The sequence below is a fragment of the Protopterus annectens genome, chromosome 1.part1, assembly GCF_019279795.1.
Source record: "Protopterus annectens isolate FY-2018-M chromosome 1.part1, PAN1.0, whole genome shotgun sequence".
Taxonomy (NCBI): domain Eukaryota; kingdom Metazoa; phylum Chordata; order Ceratodontiformes; family Protopteridae; genus Protopterus; species Protopterus annectens.
Window position 1 is genome coordinate 1,597,101,029 of NC_056726.1, and position 15,595 is coordinate 1,597,116,623.

Consider the following 15,595-nt stretch of genomic DNA (forward strand, 5'->3'; position numbering starts at 1 on the left):
TTCTAAGTTTCTAAGAGCCATATTTTAAAAAATATGTATATGTTTGAAAAATATCCCTATTTTTTGGCCTGTGTACCAAGATAATTTATGGATTTGTCCAGCTTTCTTGCTCTGTGAGGTTCAGAGGTATGAGGGTAGTCACAAAGCATTGGAAACTGACCACACTAAGTGGGAAAGAATGTTAAATAAATGCATAGGTGAGAACTCATTTTCCCAAGTATGTCCTTTCCCCTATTGTTTGTTTCACACATTTTAAGAAAGCACATTTATGGCATCTTACCTCAATGAGATCTGCTGAGAGGTTGAAGAAGCAGTCAGTGTTGGCGATGCAAGCCAGATAATGCTGACGATTAGTACATGCTGAGATCTTGTAGCAAAGTTCAACCTTTAGGGAGTAGCGTGCACTCTGCTGTGGGCAGTACCATTTTCAATGTTACACCTTCCCTCTCCAATGATCTTTTCTGGATTCTAGGTATAGATGACTTTACAAACCTACTCATGTCTTTGGAATGGCAGTCATTGTTATTATTGTAGAATGGTACTATTTCACTCACTTGCCGTTACTGTAAGAACAATATCAATGACAGCTCAAGGACCTTCATATGCCTGCAGATAAGGGATCCCGTTGTTCTAAACACTCAAGGGCTATATTTGCTGAGCCATGGTTGATATTTTAATTTTTCTGGGACAATTATTTGTAGCTTAAAGTGTGTGTGTGCGCACGCGCGCGTGTGTGTGTGTGTGTGTGTGTGTGTGTGTGTGTGTGTGTGTTTTATGATATTACTAACTACCTTGATTATAGCAAGCTCAGATGCTCATAAGCCTAGTACTTATTATACAGCAGGAACTTCTCATTGTAACATTTGTTAATGTCTGTTATGTACTTCACAGATAAAGATTCTAGTTGCCTACTGATGTACTATGTTCTTCATCTGTAAATATGTTGTAAGTAATTGCTATGTTAAATTGTTAATCGCTATGTAATCCAATGTAACTACTGTCTGTTTATTTTACTGTGGAGCTTTTCTCCCCGGGCCTCCGCTGAAAATGGACCTACGTCCAGTCGGACACTCCCGGTCAACAAATTTAAATAAATAAATAATAAATAAATAAATAAATAAATATTGTATATATGTCAATGTTAATGATCCCTATGCCAGCATTGTTCATTATCACAGTGTTATTGAATAAACTTGGTTTGAAAAATGTATGCAATATATATATATATATATATATATATATATATATATATATATATATATATTGTCAGAAGAAAAATTCAAATGAGTTGCATCTGCCTCAGGTGATGAAAAACTTCTTTATTAGCAGCTAACCAGATTACACAGCATGTTGGCCAAGATGATCTCCTCTGGTCAACTTGTTTACTGACATCAACTTTTATACTGCAAGCAAAACAACTTTTGTTACATTTCTGACCGTTGACAGTTGGCTATGAAAAACATATAGGATAAACATGTTTATCACAAATCACCTCAAACCAACAGTTAGTACAGAATGTTCAAGAAGTACAGAATGTTCAGTTCAACAATGGTAGCTTAAATTTTCCAGGACACACAGCCTGCTTCAGTAAATTAACTCTTACTCGGCCGTGCGTTCTTATCCCAGGCTTCACTAAGCTATAACCAAATCTCTTTATTCTGAAATGCAGAAAACAAATATCATTCAGGTTCATAAGCAATGCTGCATTTTGTTCACAGATGAGGCCCATCTTTGACAGGCATATCCCAACAAATAACATGTTCACTTTGCAAGAACAGGAAAAAGACAAATAACAGTATGTTTTAAAACTTTTTCTCTTAACATTTCCCCCCTGAAAACACTTTTATTTGTCTTTTATTTCAGCAATATATGGTAAAAACTAAGTTTTTCTTTGCATACATTACTTCACTGGCAAGACAAATTTTTAAACTTCAAAAACATTTGCAAATGTCACACTTCAATGTATTCACTTTCACCAGTCTGTTGCAATTGCTGGTACATCGTCTTCGTGACAGCAGTATCAACCAGTCTTTGTAGAAGACCTCTGATAAAGGGTATACAACAACAACCACATACCACCATGATAGCCACAGCGACTCCAATGGACACCAGGAAACTGCTGATGAGATTACTCCATTTTCCAAGCCACGTTTGTAGAAAGTCTGTAAAGGGATTACTTACCCCAGAGTTCTCTGCTAATTCTTCGGATAACATTTCCAAACCTTTCAAAGCTCGAGTGATACTTCCATCAGGCACAGTGTTGTTTGGAATATACATACAACAGAAAGTCCCAAACATCCTGCAAACTCCTCCTTCTTTGGCCAGGAGCATATCCAACGCAATTCGATTCTGCCATGCCACCTGCAAAGTGGCCTCCGGTTGTTCAGCAATTCCTTTCAATGCATCTTTGGTATAGTTCACAAAACGCTGCTGGTTATAGTAAATGTAGTTGATCCAGTCCACATTCTTATTAGGTTGAATCCAGACAAAGATGGATGTAAAACCAGCTGCTATTTGGTTTATCGCTTTGTATTCATCAGGTACACCTCTTGGTACGCCAATGCTATCGATATAGACACCGTTATCGAAGGATTGCTTCGGTGCCTCTCGTTTCCTCCTTCTCAACCACTTCGGCTTCATCTCGAATTCTCTTACGAAATTGCTTGCTGGAACTGGGAAAATGTAGAATGGCAGAATTAACTTTACAAGTGCACAAGTTCCCTTCTAGGGAATCGTAAGCCTTGATCTGAGTTTGTTGTCTCCACATAACCACCATACGCCTGCTAAACTATGAGTCTGATTCTCCAGAAGTGGATTCTCATTGCCATTCACAGTAACATTGCAATAGTTCTGTCCCATATTGCTATAATTCTTCCCTGTGCCATCTCTGGAAATGCACATATACGAACCTGGATAGGAAATCGCTGTAGGCGGTTTCTCAACTTTGCTTATGACTGGAAAATGCTGAGTTTCATTTTTGCATTTATCTTCAGTTTTGTTGAAGAATAATTTTAACAGACAAGTTAGGTTACCTTCATCTTGCATCAATGGGACTGTTGCTAATTGCTGTTTACCTTCAGCACAAGAAATACAGTTTTCACAATGTGCTTCTCGGGTACTATATCTAACCCAAGATAACCATTCATTATGGTGTACGAATCCCGTCTCGAGTAACAATTGTTCTTCTTCTGTGAAGGCAAAATCTGCTTTACTTGTCGCATTCTTAAGGCTTTGTACTTTAAGTTGGAGGGTCCCCAAAGGATCAGTTCTAGTTGGAAGGGACACTCCGATTCCATAAATTCCTGAATCACTTTCTTGTGGTGACACAATGGTTATAGTAACTGCTCCGGTACCTTGGGACTGCGCAATTTTTATTCTTTGTTGCCTGCTTTTATCTTTCTCTGGTATCACTGCACCACTTGTTTCCCATTCATTCACATCTGTTGACCACCAAACATTTGACCAGGATGTACAGTCTCTATTGCACAAGTATTTTGCACAAGTCAAGAAATTATTATTGTTCCATTTAGAACAGTCCAAAATTCCTTCACAAAGTTTCACCTTAAACACAGTAGTAACACCTGTTTGCGCTTGCAGCACCACCATTCCTTTTTCTCTTGCAACTGTTCCTTCTTGTATGGAGATATTTACTTTTGCCACCAAAATCATCATCATGTGACAGTCCAAGTACCAGTTGAACATGGCCATCCTCCCAAAGGACTACCTCGCTCCGTTGGTTTCTTCACTGGGTTTGAGACAAACTAACCCCTATTGGGCTAATCCCCCTTTGTAGCCAGACTTTCTACTCAGAGGTCCAGTGGAGTTTGACCAACATCAATGGTAGAAGGAAGAGCCTTGAGTTTTTTACAGTGGGTGATATGAATCCACGAAGTCCTCTCAGCAATCTTTACAGCCGTAGGTGTCAAGATTAATACTTGGTATGGGCCTTCCCACCTGGGGGATGACCAATTCTTTCTCTTCACAATTCAGATCCACACCCAGTCCCCGGGTGCCATGCTTAACAAGGTTTCATTTCTGGAATCTGCAAAGGAGTCATTGGTTACAAGAGATTTGACATTTAGCAGCTTCTTCATATAATCTGCTAGCTCCTCACCCCCCTCACGTTCCGCTGGCAACAATCCTTGCCACTGCGGGACGTAATATGGTCTCCCAAACAAAAGTTCAAATGGTGTAAGTCCTTTGTAGGAAGGTGAGATTCGCATATACAGGAGTGCCAAACCCATGATCTATGTGTTTCTGCCATCAGTTTGCGGAGCTTACTCTTCAAGACACCATTGTGTCTTTCCACCAGTCCAGCTGATTGGGGATGATAAGCACAATGATATTTAAGATCAATTTGAAACACTTGACCCAACTTCTGAACAATCTGGTTAACAAAATGAGACCCATTATCACTGTAAATGCGTCTTGGTAAACCAAATCGGGGAATTATTTCTGTAGTCAAAAGCTTTGCTACTGTTTGTGAATTCGGATGCTTCACTGGAAAAGCTTCTACCCATTTAGAAAAAGCATCAATAATGACTAAACAGAACCTTTACCCTCTGAGGGTGTCAATTCAATAAAGTCCATACAGAGTGTGTGGAATGGATATGGAGGGGTAGGGAATGCCTGCTGAGACTTCTTAACTCCCCCCTGAGCATGATACTTTGCACATAATAAACAAGATAAACAGAATTGCTTTGCATAAGTTGAAAACCCCTTACACCAGAACACCTTAAACACTATTTGAATCATTGTCTGTACTCCTACATGGGCAGGTCCATGGCTAACCAATGCCGCATACCTAAAAAGGTTTGAGGGTAATACCATTTTGCCATCTGATGCCCTATACAACCGATCCTTTTGAGTGATACCATATTTTACCCAACGACATTTTTCCTTCTGTGTTGTCAATGTTTGCATTACTTTTAGTGTCTCTAAGTCTAAGAGGTGTCCGGGCTCCATATCATTGTCATGTAAAAGCAAATCATTTTCTTGAGCCGCCTTTTTTGCAGCCATATCAGCAAGGGCATTTCCCCTGGAGACAGGATCTTTTTTGTTGGTATGTGCGGAACATTTACATTTCGCTATCTGAAGTGGTAGTTGCACTGCATCTAACAACTGTAAAATTTAACCTCTGTGATTTATTGGCTTGCCTGTCGCAGTAACCATTCCCCTATTCTTCCATTGTTGAGCGAAAACATGTACAGTGGAGAAAGCATATTGACTATCTGTATAAATTGTCACTTTTTTACCCAACCCTAAGGTACAAGCTCGAGTCAAAGCCACCAACTCAGCTGCTTGTGCAGAATAAATGTTTGACAATCTTTTTGCCTCCAAAACTTCAGTTTCTGTGGTGACTGCATACCCTACTAGTGTCTTTCCTACAGTGTCCTTCTTTGCTGATCCGTCTACAAACAAAATGAGATCAGAATCTACCAAGGGAATATCCGTTAAATCTGGTCGGGGAAGCACTTTGTCATGAATGCACTCTAAACAAACGTGTGGAGTACCTTCTTCTGGAGTCGGCAAAAGTGTCGCCGGATTAAGTGTAGTACATCTTTCTATGGTCATATGAGGCTGTGTCAGCAGCACTGTCATACATGACAAATGTCGACTAGGAGCTAAAAAGGTTATCTTATCTTGCAAAAGTATAGTAGCTACTGAATGTGGAACCCGCAATTGTAATGGGTGAAACAAAACTAATGATGCTGAGGCTTGTACTGCCATGGCAGCTGCCACTACAGCTTGAACACAATGCGGCAATGCCCTTGCAACAGGATCTAATCTGGAGGAGTAGAAAGCTATCGGTCTCTGTTTATCCCCATGTACTTGTACCAGAACTGAAGTCATATATCCTCCCTTACAATCAACCATTTGTACAAACGGCTTAGAATAGTTCGGAAAACCCAAAACAGAGGATCCTGCTATCAATTGCTTAATTCTATTAAATGCCTGTATTGCCGCATTTGTCCACTGTATATCATTTTTAGCTGCCATGGGAGTGTCATAGATTAGTGTGGTCAATGGCCCTACTTCCTCAGCATAGTTAGGGATCCAGCTTCTACAAAAATTAGTCACACCTAAAAAGGACATCATGTCCTGCTTAGTTGTGGGCATAGGTGCCTCAAGAATTGCTTGTTTTCTTTTGTTCTCCAATTGTCTACCTGCCTGTGAAATTAAATAACCCAAGTACTTTACTTGTGCTTTCCACAATTGTAACTTTTCTTTATTTACCTTATGTCCTTGCTCAGCTAAAAAACTAAGAAGGGCAAGGGTATCCCTTTTACAACCGTCCTGCGTGGGTGAGGCCAACAAAATATCATCTATATACAACAGAACCTGGCTTCCCTCTGGGGAACAAACTGAGCTAAATTCGCAGCCATTTCTTGTGCGAATATTGTAGGACTCTCACAATAACTCTGTGGCAATCTGGTGTAGGTGTATCTTTTACCTTGATAAGTGAATGCAAACCAAAATCTACTCTCCTTATGTAGTGGTATGGAGAAGAAGGCATTGCTTATATCTATGACAGAAAAATATCTGTGCTGAGGTAGTAAATCATTAAGTAATGTATAGGGGTCAGGGACCACCGGTGCTCTTGGGATCACAGCTGAATTAACTGCTTGTAAATCCTGAACCAACCTCCATGACCCATCCGGTTTCTTTACAGGAAACAATGGAGTATTGCAGGGTGAATCTGGGCATTCAACAAGAATTCCTACCTGTTTTAGCTGCTCAATGACTGCCTTAATTCCTTTCTCTGCTTGTTTACTTAGCAGGTATTGGTGCTTATGAGGTCTAAAACCTGACTTTGGAGTTATACAAACTTCACCTGCTGTTTTCATCAGTCCTACATCCCCTTTAACTTTTGACCATAAATCTACAGGTAAGGCACTTAACGCACTATCTTCCTCTTGGGTTAGGAGGATTTGTCATGCCCTTTCTGTTTTGTCATCCCTGAAGTGCACACTTGGTTGTGCCCAAGTCACCCAATTTAATCTTTGTACCTGGATCTGTTGATCCTTCAACTGACTTTCAGACATTGTGTCCCAATTCATTACCTTTTTCACCAAATCTACCCAATGTGTCCCCACCGCTTTAGTAATTGAAATATGTGGGCTATAACCTGAGCGATATAAAGAACTCATTTCCTTAGTCAAAGCACCGGTCACTACTGTATTACTTTGCGTATCCCAAAACATATCATTCAAAATTATCCTTGCACGTTTGTGCTTAAAGAATTCTTTTTCAAATTCTTTATCCGGACCAGGGGCCTTTCTGTAGAACATTGTACAATGTAAGTGCGCCGCAACCTGCGGTAACCCGCTCCTAGATTTGCTTAAAGCTAGGTTGATCAAATCTGTATCAACCCTCCCTGGCCCATTTGAAATCAAGTCCTGGCTATACCAGTAAAACAAGTCTTGTACTCCCTGTACCACCAAGCCATCCGCTAACCTTTTCACCTCAATGCCTTTAGGTGTGGGAATTGCCGCTATTCCAAACAAATGCATCAAATCTCTTCCCAGCAAATTAACTGGACAAACTTTCGATATAATTACCCTACACCTAACAGTTTGGTTTGTTTGTGGATCTGTGAACAATAGAGGATGAGACAGTGGTTCCTTATAAATTTTCCCGTTTGCTGCTTTCACAAGGACAAACTCGTCCATCTCGCAGTTCGGGGGCAGAACTGCTGGACCCAAAAGTGTACGCGATGCACCTGAATCACATAAAAACTCCACTTTCTGTCCCTCAACCAAAAACTCTATCATGGGTTTTTGATCCAGATGCATATCAATACCCAAATTTGCCAGGTTTATGACTTCACAGTCACAATCCCGCCCTTCCTTCTGAGTGTTCTGACATTCATCGCAGAGAGTGTCTGCCTCATCATCATCACAATCATTCTCACTTTCTTCTTCTCTACAATAATCACAATAATGAATTTGGCGCCTTCCTTTACTATCATATAGTCATGCGGAGCCCTTGTTCGTAAGCTGTGGGGGATGTTGCCACTCTTCACAGTCGGCAGCGAAGTGCCCACGTCTACTGCACTTAAAACATTCTCCACATTTTAACCTCCCCTCATATTCCTCTGAATATCCACCCGGTTTATTTAACGTGTCCCATTTCGGGCCCCCACTTTTTTTACACCACCACGGTGCCCTTGCCCCCTTTGGTCCTGTACCAAGAATATACCACCATCATCCCCTACTGCTAACACTTGTACTTTCTTTTTCTTTTTTAAATTGAAATGTCGCTCAGCATGCCGTGCATATTCAAACAAAGGTTGCAGTCTACATGTTCTATGATCTACCATATGCTTAGTTATAAAACTACTTATCGGAGCCCTACAACCCTTAAGAAAAGCATTTTTCAATTGCTGCTCATACGGACTATCATTGGTCTGATCCTGCGGAATCATCATTCCACAATGGTTATTGAACACTTCTGTCAATCTTACAATATAGTGATCTACAGATTCATCATCATTTTGGATGCACTGATTTATTACTGTCCAATCTGCTCTTGGACGCCACTTATCAGAAATTCTCTTTAACAGATCAGTGACTCGCGTGTCTAACACCCCAGAATTATGCTTTAGTGTAGTGCTGTCATCTGCCTTACATGTCCAAGTACCACAAACTAAGTGCCAATCTGGACCTAGGATTTGTCACACTACTTGTTCTACTTCTAAACCATTTAGATGATAACTTAAATGCATACCAACTATGTCCTCAGAAAACTTTTGAAAATTAACCTTGGGATGAGGCATACCATCCGTAGCTCGTTTTATATCCTCTCTAGCCCAGGGATGATAAACTAAAATAGTTGGCTCTTGTCCAACATCCCCTGCTTGTGGGTTTGCAACTTGTATTAAGGGAAGAGCTTCTGAGTAGTCAGAAAGTTTAATGGCCCAACGTTCTTGCCCTGCTGGTCCTGACCTTAACTGCATAGGTTGGTCTACCTGTTGCAAAGCAACCTTGGGTACTACCGGAATTTGCAGGTAAATTGGAGGGGTCACAATGTTCCCTTGTGCAGCCAATAACCCACCCTGCTGTACAGATCCCACATCTTCAGACTGATATTGAGGAGGTTCCGCCGGTACGGCAGCAGCAATTTCCCCATACGGTGGGGCAGTTGCCTGCCTTTGTACCGCACAAACTGTATGTTCATCCTCCTTATCTAAAAATAAAGCTACTTTTCCACTTGGCACCAGTGATCCCTTTTGATTTATTTTTTTCTTTTTCCTGGCACTGTTTTTCTTTTATAGCTCATCTATTTGCTTCTTCTAACCATTTTTGTGCTTGGGGAAATCCCAATTGTCTTTGCTTTTTAGTTCTAGTTCCCGCATCTCTTTTCAAATCTCTAACCAATTTTGCACAGGCATTCTTATTCAGGGTACCATCAAAATCATATTTCAACTTCCACTTTTTCAAAAATTTAACATTATTTTTGTTTAAACCTTTCATATACTTAGCATCAACATTTAAACAGACATCACTCTTACACTTGCAGCAACTGGAACCCATGTTTCCCCTAGATTTCTTATTTTAGGACTGTATCAAAGTTATTTTACAGAGCTTATTGTAAAATGGGGCTATCTTAATGGATGATCCTAACAAAATAATCTTAACAAGTAATCCTACCCACCCTTAACTAAAAAAAAATAAAACCCTTGTCGACAAGGTTAAATTAAATTAAAAGAAAATTTATTTTTCATCCTACCTGAACCAGATGAGACTCCGTTTCCCCTTTTTGTTCAGAAACCGTCCCTCAGATAGGGATCAGAGAGTGTCCGGCCTCCTTTCAACGACAAATCAGTCGGAAGGCTTTCAGTCGAGGGAATCTTAAGATGAGAAACCCTCTGTCTGTCTGATCCGTATCTTCGTAGAGGTTTCCGGTCCGAAGGACCAAATTGTCAGAAGAAAAATTCAAATGAGTCGCATCTGCCTCAGGTGATGAAAAACTTCTTTATTAGCAGCTAACCAGATTACACAGCATGTTGGCCAAGATGATCTCCTCTGGTCAACTTGTTTACTGACATCAACTTTTATACTGCAAGCAAAACAACTTTTGTTACATTTCTGACCGTTGACAGTTGGCTATGAAAAACATATAGGATAAACATGTTTATCACAAATCACCTCAAACCAACAGTTAGTACAGAATGTTCAAGAAGTACAGAATGTTCAGTTCAACAATGGTAGCTTAAATTTTCCAGGACACAGAGCCTGCTTCAGTAAATTAACTCTTACTCGGCCATGCGTCCTTATCCCAGGCTTCACTAAGCTATAACCAAATCTCTTTATTCTGAAATGCAGAAAACAAATATCATTCAGGTTCATAAGCAGTGCTGCATTTTGTTCACAGATGATTCCCATCTTTGATAGGCATATCCCAACAAATAACATGTTAACTTTGCAAGAACAGGAAAAAGACAAATAACAGTATGTTTTAAAACTTTTTCTCTTAACACACACACACACACATATATATATATATATATATATATATATATATATATATATATATATATATATATCCCTGTCAGAAGATTGAGTTTCCAGAAACTCAAAATTCATATGGCCATGACCATATGATCAAGTTTCTGAAAACTCAAAGGTTTTGAATGGAGATCGTGGTACAGTGTGGATTGGAAAGGGAAATTTACCTTTTCCTTCACTCTAGTGCAATCTCAGAGTTGGTATATTTAATTTTCAATGGGTGTAGGGGGTGCAAGAGGACTTGCCCCCTGCAGAAATGTAAAAAAAAAGTTAGATTTTTGTGTTTATTTATTTATTTTTTGGGATGTTCAAATTTTTGGAATCTTGATCATATGGTCCCGACCATATGCATTTCAAGTTTCTGAAAACTTGATCCTCTGATAGGGATACAGATATGTATATATATATATATATATATATATATATATATATATATATATGTATATGCCCACACATGTGTCTGTGGGTGTGTGTGTGTGTGTGTGTGTGTGTGTGTGTGTGTGTGTGTGTGTGTGTGTGTGCGTGCGTGCGTGTGTGTGTGTGTGTGTGTGTGTGTGTGTGTGTGTGTGTGTGTGTGTGTGGACAGATAAACACTGTTAATACTGTTAATTCAAGCTGAATGTGCTACAAATCTGCATGCAATTAAAACTTGCTGAATTATCTTTATAATGTGTATAAAGTGGTATTTATATGTTAAACATGTGCATACTTGTATATTAAAAAGCATATGTGTATATAAAGTGCATATTCACACTGAATGTTTGCATAAATATGAGTCATTTGGATCCTTTCTTCCCACAGCACCAGTGAGAAAGGACTTTGTCAAGTCAGGCTTGCTAGATAGATAAAGGTAAAAAAATGCATGAATAAATACTAAATGAATGCACAAATGAACAAGCAAATGTAACGTGTTGCAACTTGCATTATCTGCAATACAGCTTGCATTTGTTGCAACAGTATGTTAGATTCCAAACTATGAGAGCTTGGCCGATCTGGTTAGCAGATGAATGCAGTATAGATGATATGTCAAAGCATATGTTGGCATTGTGTGGGCATTTTTTGGGCAGCATACATATTGCATTGTGGGATTATGGCCACTTTTGTAGCACTTAGATCTCTCTGCCAAGATGAATTAGTCTTGTATGTTGTGGTGCAAATGATAGTTCAATACATGGGCCGGCCATATCACTGCAGAAGATACACTGTGTAAGATACATAGTGTTTTGTGAAACTGTGGCTGCTCACATATGCCATTTGATTTATACCATATACTATACAGGTTGGGCTATCAGGATGGCCATGGTGGAGGAGGTAATTCATTGCAGATGTGGTCACTTTTTGTGAACAGCACTGGGCTGGTTGCAGAATAAATTTTTGGATATGATCACTCTCATGCTGTAACTACATTACCATACAGGTAGCGATATCATCAAGTTATGGTCCATGTGGCATATCAGTGCAGTGACTGCCCCCTGGTGGATAGCACTGGGAACAGTGCATGCTGCAGTGTAAGATATTGGTTCTTCATATCTAGTATTTGCATTCCAAGCATGGCTATCAGACAAGCTGTGGGCAGGATACATGGTGCCCTGTGTGATAACTGACACTCACATCTGGCACTTGTATTACATTACCTGCCAGACATGCAGACTGCAGTACTGTAGTTCAATGCATGCAAAGTCTGTCAATACACTGATACATAACAAAATATGTAAAGGCACAAATAAATATGGATTTATTATGTCTGTATTAGTAGTATAGGATGCAGTAAGTCTTCAGTCATATGTGTCATATTATGTATCACTATATCAATGAACTGTGTATTAAACTAAGCTTGATTGTGCCCAATTTCACAAGAAACACAATCATATCACATGCTGCATAGCTCCAGATTCACATTGCATAGGGTCTGGCTTTGATGCATTGCTGTCCCTGGGAACCACACAGGGCAGCTGCATCTTTTTCTTAAACAACTGCATAGTCTCCTCTCTATCTTTGCACAGGGTGGTGTTGGTTATTATAGTTCATTTGTTCACTCTTAGTTTGGGGCCACTCACACTATGAGTCATTTTTACACATACTAAACTCCTTAGAGAAGTATTCTCTGTGTTAACCAATATTTTGCTAAGTATACTCATATATGCACCCACTTCATTATCGTGTATTTGCTCAGCTAACATCAAATCTCATTAAGTGAACAGCTATCTACCCTATTATCAAGTATATCTATTTTATCTGATTGTATGGCACAAAATAAAATGAATGTCTCGGAAACTTGTAGAAACTGTGATATGTATTATTGACTGAACTCCTTCCTCCACTATGCAAATTAAATTCCAGAAAACAGATCAGATGTAGGACAAGGTCAGAATGCAGAGTTTCTCTTTAAAAGTCACTAAGCTTCGATGAACTTCTTGACATGTTGCTTGAAGGATGAATCCTGCTGTTTGGCTCATTGCTTCACTGCCCTGACTATGGAATGTTTTTTCAAAACAAGGTCTAGCCGGAGCCGTGGAGTCTGCTAAAGCATTAGGTAATTCTACATATGTCTGCTGTTTCTAAAGAGGAGAGAAGCAGTCATCAGTTCCAAGAAGGTTTTAAAGTGTTCTCTGATAGAACATACTAAACTGAAGTATCCTTTTGGATTTGTGATCTTCCATCTTGACATTTTATACTTCAGCTTAGCTGTAAAGAATTGCAAATCAAAGAATAAGTGAAGTCATTAGATACTGCTCTTGTTAAATGACTACACTGAAGCAGGTAAATGAAAAGAAGAAAAGTGGCCCTTCTTTGGAAAGTTAATCAGTGTATTTACTTCAGGGGTCAGAGGTCACATCCCCGGGAATTCAAAACATACAAACTTTCATCTGTACATAGAAACATGAAATAATGGTACACTCACATGCTGTCACAGACTTAAAGAAAATACAGCCATGCGTGCACATTCACACGTGTGTGTGTGTGTGTGTGTGTGTGTGTGTGTGTGTGTGTGTGTGTGTGTGTGTGTGTGTGTGCGTGTGTGTGCACTTACTCTTCCCTCTTTCCATTTAAACAAACTTAGCTCCTTCTCCCAGTAAAATAATTTGAGTCACAACTGCATATTTTTATCAGAGTATCTCCCCTTCTCTGTGCAAGTGTCAGAAGATGGATACCAGTATCTCTCAACTGTCTAGATTTTCGCAGAATGTCCAGATTTTTGCCTCATATTTTTGGTCTGTTCCTCATAATATTTGTGGCTTTATGGCAAAGTCTTGAGAATTGAAGTCGCTAAATAGACACACATTTGCATTTTATACTTTGCATCCTTCAGAAAATGCATGCTAAAACAAAACCTGTTATTCTAGAAACTTTGCAAATTTATAAGAGCATTATTTAAAATCTGTCTCTATTCTTGGGCCTTTGTCCCACCATTATTTTAGGGTTTGTCTGGATTTCTTGTGCTAAAATATTGAGAGGTATGTGGATACCAGACTTAAAACATGTACATGTCAGTGCCCTGTGGGGAGTGGTCATTAGCCTGTAGGAGACATAGCCTGTAAACCTATGGACCTGTGTCTCACACACAAGCATGTGCACACACACACACACGCACGCACACACACACATACACACACACACGCGCGCGCGCGCACAGATGCACACACACACGCACACGCACGCGCGTGCACACACACACACACACACACACACACACACGCACACAGACACGTGCGCACACACACACACACACACACACACACACACACACGCACGCACGCACTCATGCATGCACGTGCACACACACACGCACACGCACACAGACACTCGCGCGCGCGCGCACACACACACACACACACACACACACACACACACACACACACACACACACACACACACACACATGCGCGCACACAAATACTACTGTAACAGTGCTCTCTAAAGATCCTAATGTATGGGCTGATTAGAGGAGGAGGACGTCTATATAGGATCATATGTGTTTACTAGGATAATGCTCACAAGGGCCTTTTTAATCCTAGCCATGCATCCCATATCTTTGACAAGTTCTGGTACCCTTGATACATGTAAGCAGGGGCTACATGAAGGACTAGTGGAATACACACACCATTCCTTCAGTCTTCTTCTTCATAAAAGTGAGCCACAAGTGATACAGTCTGAGAGTGCTTAGAGTAGTAGTGGCAACACCATTGTGGTTGCATGCTCAGCTGACCAGACAGAATAAGAGTCCAGTGCAGAGAATCTCTCTGCAACCTCAAGCTGTATGGAGACGCTGATACAGAAGTTTAAACTGGATATGAAGAGATGTAGTTGTTAGGCCTGTGGGTGAAAGGTGGTAAGAAGTTGTGTAATGTGGAAAAAAAGTTGTGAAACTGAAATGAGGGACATTGTTAGAACCTGGTCAAAAATGAAAAGCTTGGACTGATAAAGGGTGATGGTACAGTGATATTCAATTTTTTTTGTGTCAACAACTGCATCTAAACTAAGTGTACTGACAAGCATGTCAAAGAGCTCTGGATATTATTTTTGAACTGAATGCCAAGCATTATGAAGAGTGCTAAAGTGTTATTTCTTTGAAATGAGAAATATGGTACAGAACTAACATATCCAAATTATGAAGAATAAAAATTTCCATTGATTCTACTAAGATGAATGTTTCTTGTGTATCAACATGTATGAGTTATGATGGTGAAAGTAAGTGCAAACCACTGAAGTATAATCTAATTGTGTAAACCAGAGTACTGAATGTAAGTAAAACTGTGCATTGTGAGCTAAATTCCCAATGCTGCGTCAGACTACATAGATACTACATTGCTATTATGCATTATATTAGTCTGGAAAATCAATGAGCAGTGTCTAATTTTTGAAAATCCTATGTGATTTGGTACATGCTGTGTGCTAGTTTATTTGTTTTATCTTTCTTACTCTAGTTATCATCTGGCTTATTTTGTGTGTGTGTGTGTGTGTGTGTGTGTGTGTGTGTGTGTGTGTGTGTGTGTGTGTGTGTGTGTGTGTGTGTGTGTGTGTTTAGTTGTATCTGCTAGCTATATTTTTGTTACATAACTTTTCTTCTTTGATCTCTGGTAAAA